This window comes from Pteronotus mesoamericanus, unplaced genomic scaffold (assembly GCF_021234165.1).
Source record: "Pteronotus mesoamericanus isolate MK-2021 breed Mesoamerican mustached bat unplaced genomic scaffold, CSHL_Meso_final contig_56, whole genome shotgun sequence".
Taxonomy (NCBI): domain Eukaryota; kingdom Metazoa; phylum Chordata; class Mammalia; order Chiroptera; family Mormoopidae; genus Pteronotus; species Pteronotus mesoamericanus.
Window position 1 is genome coordinate 29864649 of NW_026555201.1, and position 7635 is coordinate 29872283.

A 7635-nucleotide genomic window follows, 5' to 3' on the forward strand; every position below is an offset into this window, starting at 1 on the left:
ATGGTCAAATATTCCATCTCTTCAAGTGCCCAAGAGTTTGCCTGGAGTTGTTTTTTAAAATATTTATAAATCTCCATTTTTAAACAGTATGGCCTTGGTCCAAAACCCCAGAAGCTGATGATGTGATCCTCTTACCGGCTCTTGCTTGGTATATACTTCGAACTGAACATTTTCCCATAGAAGACACCTCCAACAGTTTGCGGTCTGCTAACATCATATGGCCCAAGCAGCAGGACTGCTTGTTCTGCAGCCTGGCCTAGCTACAGGCTGTTTCCTACTCCAAACCCCACGCCACCCTGGCAGTGTTTTGTGTTACACAGTATATGAGTCAGATACTAGTCTTAGTTATAGAATGGATTGTCTACAAAGCTTGAAAAGGCCTATCAACTTTCATGCTTCCTTTTTTTGTGGCAGGGATAAAAGTACATATAAATTTTTCTTTTACTTTCAAGGGGGGAGATTCTAGTATATTTTGGACACAGGATACCTAAAATCTCAATGAAAATGACAGGTCCCTGACACGTTGTAGGTTTTATCTCACATTGGAGCCTGTATGTCTTACCAAGGCTTTGAGCTTGTTAATCGATTTTTTCTTAGTTTGCTGTGATCAACTTGAGTGTAACAGAACAATGTGATGTTCTGTGAGATGTCTTGACGGTTGTTTCTTTTAGACTACATTATGACAGAGGGCAGGAGAGTTAGCATAGAGAAAAAATATAAATGTATGTTGTTGAGCATTTCATGTGAATGCAAACTCTTTCTAATCTTCTCTTCTGGTGGTGTAGAGGACTCTGTGCAGGTGAAGCCCTCTTCATTGTCCCTCAAAACTTGCAGCCTCCCCATTTATAGCAGTTCAGCATTGCTACGTGGGCTCATTTTCTTCAGGCTTCCCATCATCTTTATTTCTACTAACATATTAAGCTCTGTGACTGACAGTTTTTCCTACTGTCAGCCCCAGTGTTCAGAAACGAGCCATGACTGAGTACATTAGTGGTTCTGGTGTCCATCTCACCAATGCAGTCCTCATGGCTTTAGTGAATTATGTGTCTGATGGAATTTGCCATGGAAAGTGTTACTCTGATCGGTTTCCTGGAATGATATAATGAATTAGCTGAAGAGGAAATTCAGGATCTGACAACTGGGGGCCAAGGAATGCAAAGATGGATGAATGCTCCATTCAGGAGTGTTCTTATGCTAATGGACATAATATCCATCCCAGCATCCCCACTTCTTGGAGTCTTTTACTCTTTTATACCTCCATCATCTTTTATGGTAATTCAGGCATTTCACATTTACCAGGACTTTCTCCAGGTTTCTTAAGCCTTTTCCAGCAGCAAATTTTCCCCATGCCCTGGGGTCTTTAGCACAATATTATATCCCATATTTTAAAAGGATGTTCCCAAGTCAATAAACTCTTGCTTTTCCAGTTATAGCTTCCTCCTGTTGATCAAATACTCTGAAAGTTCAATCCCAAATATACTCTCCTGATTCCTGATAGTACATGCTAGCTAATTCTTGGAGCCTCATGGGGTGATTATCTCTTTTCTTATCAGTCTCAACATGTTTCCATCCCACAACTGGGTTATCCTAGAATTTAACCATACTTTTTCAGTCTAGAAAACAGGAGAGAAGGTTGGGCCAACTCCTGAAGAATGTACTTCTGCCTTAGGTGGGACCAGCCTTTGCAGGATCATGCTGCATGAGAAAATTGATAGCTCTTAATGGAGAAGAGTGAGACAACTCTGCAGGCTCTTGGGCTGTAACTCTACAGGAAAATTCACACAAATGTCCTCGTCCTATGTTTTCATGCCTCAACTTTTCCTAAGCAGATCTCTGACCTTAGCATAAAAATACTCCTCAAGTGAGCATTCAATCATCTTTGCAGTTCAGTGGCCCTAAATATCAGATCATGGATTTGCTCTCCAGCTATGTTCATTTCTTCTTTGCAAAGGACAAAGAACTCTTTATAAGCTGCCCAGGACAATGTCTCGCTTACACACTTATATCTGAGCTATTTGTTAACAACATTCAGTTTCTTATTATTTCTTTTTAGGCCTACAATGCAACTTACTAATAATCAGCCAATTCTATTGCCTTTCTATGGGTTTTTCGCTCCATATTTCTCAAACGCTTGAATATTTCCATTAGGGAATTCACATTTAGCAAGACATTCTCCAACATTATCACTGGTGACGTTTTTGTTAATTGGATGGCTGTTTTATGCCAGAAACAGTCTATGAACCACAATCCCCTTGGGAAGGGGTTCACATTTCTTGCTATGTGGCAAATGATTGAGTTGCAAAACTCCATCGTATTTCCTGATATCACAGATCACTTTCAATATCAATTGTGTCAATTGGTTTTTCTTGGAAACAGAAGCCAAGATTGAGTCCAAATTGCAAAAAATATGTTGAGGTGAAGTATCTGTGGAAAAAAAAGAGGGGGACAGATAGGAACATCCAAGGAAAACCTTCAGCATGTGATAGAGGCCTGACATCTGTGAAAGGAGAGAAGGAAGGCCAGAGGGTTGGGTAGAATGAGCCTCACAGAGTAGTGCATTTTTTAGAAAAGCCTCAGTTCACCTCCCAGGAGCTCCTTTGGAAAGACTGATTTTTGGGAAGCCCCGTGCTGCCTCAGAATTCAGGCCCTCATGCCACTCTGACTGAGCAGTGTCCAGGAAACATGAGGCCTTAACTCAAAGTTGAGGCATAGTTTGCTCTGATCAAACTGTACTTCTTTCATAAGGCTTTAAAAAACATTTTTTTTTAATCCTCACCCAAGGACATTTTTCATTGTTTGCTTGTTTGTTTATTTGTTTTGAGAGCAGGAGAGAGGGGGAAAGAACATTGATATGAGCTAGAAACATTGATTGATTTGGTTGCCTACTCCTAGGCTACCGGACCAGAGACCAAACCTGCAACCTAGGTATGTGCCCTGACTGGAAATGAACCACAGCCTCTCAGTGTGTGGGACAATGCTCCCACCAACTAAGCCACACCAGCCAGGGTGATAGAGTTTTTTATGAAAGTAGATCTGAATAGCAAACCTCTATGGCTGACTAAAGACTTCTGAGTAATTACAACAATTTATTCAACAGCTAAAATTTTTATCACAACTCAATATAATAAACACTAAGAAATATGAGATTAAAGAAAACCACCAATACTGTTTTGTAACAATCTTCTTTAACAATTTGCTATTTTTCTCACTCTTCCTATACTCATATTTAGTTATAATATCTTCCTAACTTTATTGTTTTATCAAAAACATGCCTTCTAACTTTTTATTCCTTGAAATGAAATGTATTATATTTTCTTTATTCACATATTGTTTTGTGTAAAATATATTTTTATCTTTTTTAGTGAAAGAAACCTAATAACCCGAATAAAAAAGGTTATATACATGCACATACAAACCTGTAACCTCTGCAAAATATTGACTTATGAGAAATAAAAGTTATGTACTGTTTTGTATCTTCAAGAAGCTCACAGTCAGCTAATGAAAGGGCAGAGTTAGGTTGTCTTTTCTCACTGTTCCTCCATTCCCTCTCCTGCTATCACAAAAATAACACTGCCCTTTGTGGAAGATAAAGACAGCATCCTCTTTCCAGTTCCTGCTAGTTTCTGCTAAGAGAGATTAATTTGCCAGGATGTGAAGATGTTGATCTTCGTGAAAGCCAGTCTCTTGCCTAATTAGGAAAAGTTTTCTTATCCGTATTACTAGCTGGCTTCCTGCTTCTCCTTAATGATAAATAATTTCATGTTGGGTGAAATAAATTCTTCATTCAATTGTTACTAGTGCAAGTATTCCAATCAGGAAATACAGAACATAATAAAGGACTTATCTTTTCTAAAGCCCAAACCCTAAACTCCACCTCTAAACATAGGTCTCAGATAACTACATCACAGCATTTTAAAACACATTTAATCAAAATTTCTTAAAGATTTTCAAAGTGATTTCAAGCATGTATTTTTTTCAAGTGACCTCTAGAAAATTACTTCTGGGTAGACAATATTGACTTAATTGTTAGGGGCCTGACTTGCTTCGTTAAAAAATTGTATTCTTGTCCAAACACTCAATGGTACCAAGTCATAAAATTAACGTATTTTTATAATCATATACTTATTTAGTTCTTTAGCATTATATGCCAATTATTAGGCTAAATACTCAGAAATTTACACACCAGAAATATTAACTGGATCTATGACTCTGAACTATGTAATAGACACCACTTATTTAATCCTTTTTTAAAAAAGAAAAACTCTGATTGTCCAGAATAAAAATGAATAATTGTTTGTACTAAGTAGGTGGCTATTATATATTGCTGTTTATTGAAAATGCAAAAGCCAGAGATCATACCCCTCGAAGGAGGGCATGTTCATTCACTTTGTTTTATGAGTTCAACTTTGCACATTTGCTTCACATATCTCACATTGAACAACTTAGTGGGTACAACATCTTCTCTTGTTTTTCTTGTCTACCCCAAGCCTGTCTCTTCTTCTAACCTAGAACGTGACTAATGTACTTTAGTTGGGAAAGTGTGCAGTTGCATTGGTTCTCCTAGCTAGACTGTTGCCTTAGAACACTGTGCAGTAAAAGACTATTCATAGTGAATTGTCCTCCTTTTGAAATGAATTTATTCCATTAAACTCCTGAGGTAATCAGCAGACACAGTACAAATTGCACAAGAATCTCTTCCCTTTATGCATGTTATTTTGTCCAACATTTTATACAACCAAAGCTAGAAATGGCACAAAACTTAGGTCAAATCATAAGTGGAAACAGTAAGCAAAAGGAACAACATTAATACCTGTTTGGAATGGTAGCATCTTGAGAATAAAGGAGTTTTAAATGTGGTGAGGTTGCTATATTGCAGAGGTTAAGATGACGGACTTTTGGAGTATTGGACATACTGGCTGTGAGGCATTGTATAGTTTCCAATCTATTTAAAGTATCAATAATACCTTTATTATGAGTTTCGTTAAAGAACAAATTAAATTATCTATATAAGCACTGACACACAGCTTTGCACAGAGTAAGTATTCAGTAAATTATTATTAATCATCCGTATAACATAATAGCTCCAGAATATTATATTTATTAATATAAAAATATTTTGCAAAAAGTGAGTATTTGCTTTTTATAATTCTCTTTTTTAATTTTTATTTTATTATTTTAAATTTTATTTTAATTTATTTTTTCAAATACATTTGTCTCTGCCTACCCCCCATTACTTCCCCTTGTCCCCTCCCTCCTTCCCTCCCTCAGCTCTTCCCCTTTGGTTTTGTCCATGAGTCCTTGCTATATGTTCCTTGACTTTCCCCTTCCCTTCCTTGTCCCCGCCCCCCCCCCCTTCCCTCTTGTCTCTGTTGATTTCTTTTCCTTTCAGTGTTGCCGGTCTTATTTTCCTTGCATCTTTGTATTGTTGGTTAGGTTCCACTTATAGGTGAGATCATATGGTATTTGTCTTTCGCTATACCACCCTGAATGCGCCCGATCTCGTCTGAGTATTTGCTTTTAATGTTCTACCAAAATATACCAAATTCTAGAAAAGTTATTAAAAACTGGATTGGAACAGATGATCAATTACTAAAAATATGATAAGAGAAATATGTTTGAATCCTAGGACCCATATGGTAATTTAAATAGAATAATAATTTAATAACATTAAGATCAACCAAATGAAATAAATTAATTTCTAAATTATTACATAAAGTTAAAAGAAATGAGGAAAAATTCCCTGAAGTCATGGAAACACCTGAATAACTTTTTGTTCTCCTAATTCTGCTGTCTGGAGATGTATATGAGAGGCTTTAAAAATTTGAAATTTATGGCACACATACTTTGTCTAATATATTTCAGAATAAAGGCCATTGAAAAGACTCACAAATGGTTTGTGGGTGGGCTGGTACTCTCACTGTAATGGCTAATTCTTACTCGATACCCAGGTTACCGAGCTCTGGGATCTGTCTTTGGCCAGAAGAGCTTTGGCTGAGACTTGAGCCTTATTAACAGGTTACAAACTTGTGTCTCTGGAGACCTGAATGATGTTTTAGCATGTCTGGATCACTTGTGGGATCAGTCTCAATTTTTATGATGTGGCCTAATGTTAATACCATCTTCTATGGATTTAAAGTCTAGCAACTTGGTTTGACTTGGATTAAGAAAAAGCCTAGGTATAGGAGCCTTCTCTCACAATCTGAAATGCTGACTACACATTGTAAACTCAGAGCTCACACCATGTTTGTACTACTTGTGATGAATAACCATGTGCCAACGCCAAGCACAGAGTAGGCTTTAAGTGAATAAATCAACTGTTGCCTAATCGAAGGATAAAGATTTCAAATCAGTTAGATGTTTTTGCCCACTTTGCTTCTTCTGGTGTGATTTTCAGTCATTATGGAGCCCAGTTTACAGGTTTCTCTTCAGATCTGGCCACTGGCCCATTCCTTAAGCCCTGGGCTACATGATACTTCCTTCCATGATTAATGATTCCAATGTTTAATCTGATCATTTCCATTTGAGGTTAACAGCTCAACATAATTTCTTGAATCCCCTTATAACTTGTTATTCGCGAAGCACTCCACTTTATCCCATCCCCTGCCCCTCTACCATGAGAAAGGTTTTGCAGTTTTATAACTAAGAAACATTATAAGCAAACTGCAAAAGCAGCAGAGAAAATTTTTTTCTTTCCAGAACAAATACTAAATCAATCTCTATGCTTAGCTAAACCAAGTAATTTCTGACTTTGTTTTTTGCCATCATAAACATAAAATTCATGAATAAAGACAACTAAAGAGGGTAGCAGAAGAGCTGTTATATTTAATTTAACATGGGCCCATAGTTTGATTAGTTCTGGCTTCAACTCAGTGAGAAGAAGAAATTTATTCTTATATTAGAGGATCCTAACTCAGTAAGAATTTCCATATAGGTTTTACAGTCTAAATTTACTATTATTTTTATCATCATCATCATCATTATTATTTTCCTCTTCTGCTTATTTGTCCTCTGTATATCTTCTTTGTAGAAAACTCTGTTCAAAGCTTTTGATTATTTACTGTTTATTGTGGGTTTTTTTTTTTTTTTTTTTTGCAGATGTCGTCCCCTATTCAATCTGGGCTGCCACACAGACAGAAAGCAAGCGCGGGGATTATTTTCTTTCGCATCCTAGTGCAAACCAAAAGAACTTATTGTGTTTTTTATTTTGTTTTTTGATAATTGGATTTTGGAAGTGTTCTTTATATAACATGGATACAAGTTCTTTATCAGGTATGTGATTTGCAAGTATTTCTTCTTCATCTATGGCTTGTCCTTCTCATTCTCCCAAGAGAAGACAAGATCCTGGACTTGAGTGACTCTGGTATCCTTTCCACAGAAAAAAGTCTCCTCTATGACTTTTATAGATCTAAATTTGTTTGCTTATTTTTTAATTTAGATAAAGCAATATATATATGTGAGGGAGGGCCTCCGTCCAAAAAAAACCAAACAAACAACAAACTAGAATTATCTTCTTGAGGGCCGGCCCCTTTTAGTACAGGCTTCTCCTGCTATGTGAGTGTTCTAGGAACCCACTGGTATCAACATGCCAGCTGGTGTTTTGTGAGAGGCTGCCTTGGCTTCAGTGAGTTCTTTTTG

General features: G+C 36.9%; 1 non-coding gene across 1 annotated transcript; it reads right to left on the reverse strand.

Moving 5' to 3' along the window:
* Positions 1–7093: 7093 nt before the first annotated feature.
* LOC129076096 (small nucleolar RNA SNORA31) lies at positions 7094–7225 on the reverse strand. Its single transcript, XR_008529708.1, has one exon. It is a non-coding gene; the product is annotated as a small nucleolar RNA SNORA31 (small nucleolar RNA).
* Positions 7226–7635: the final 410 nt, after the last annotated feature.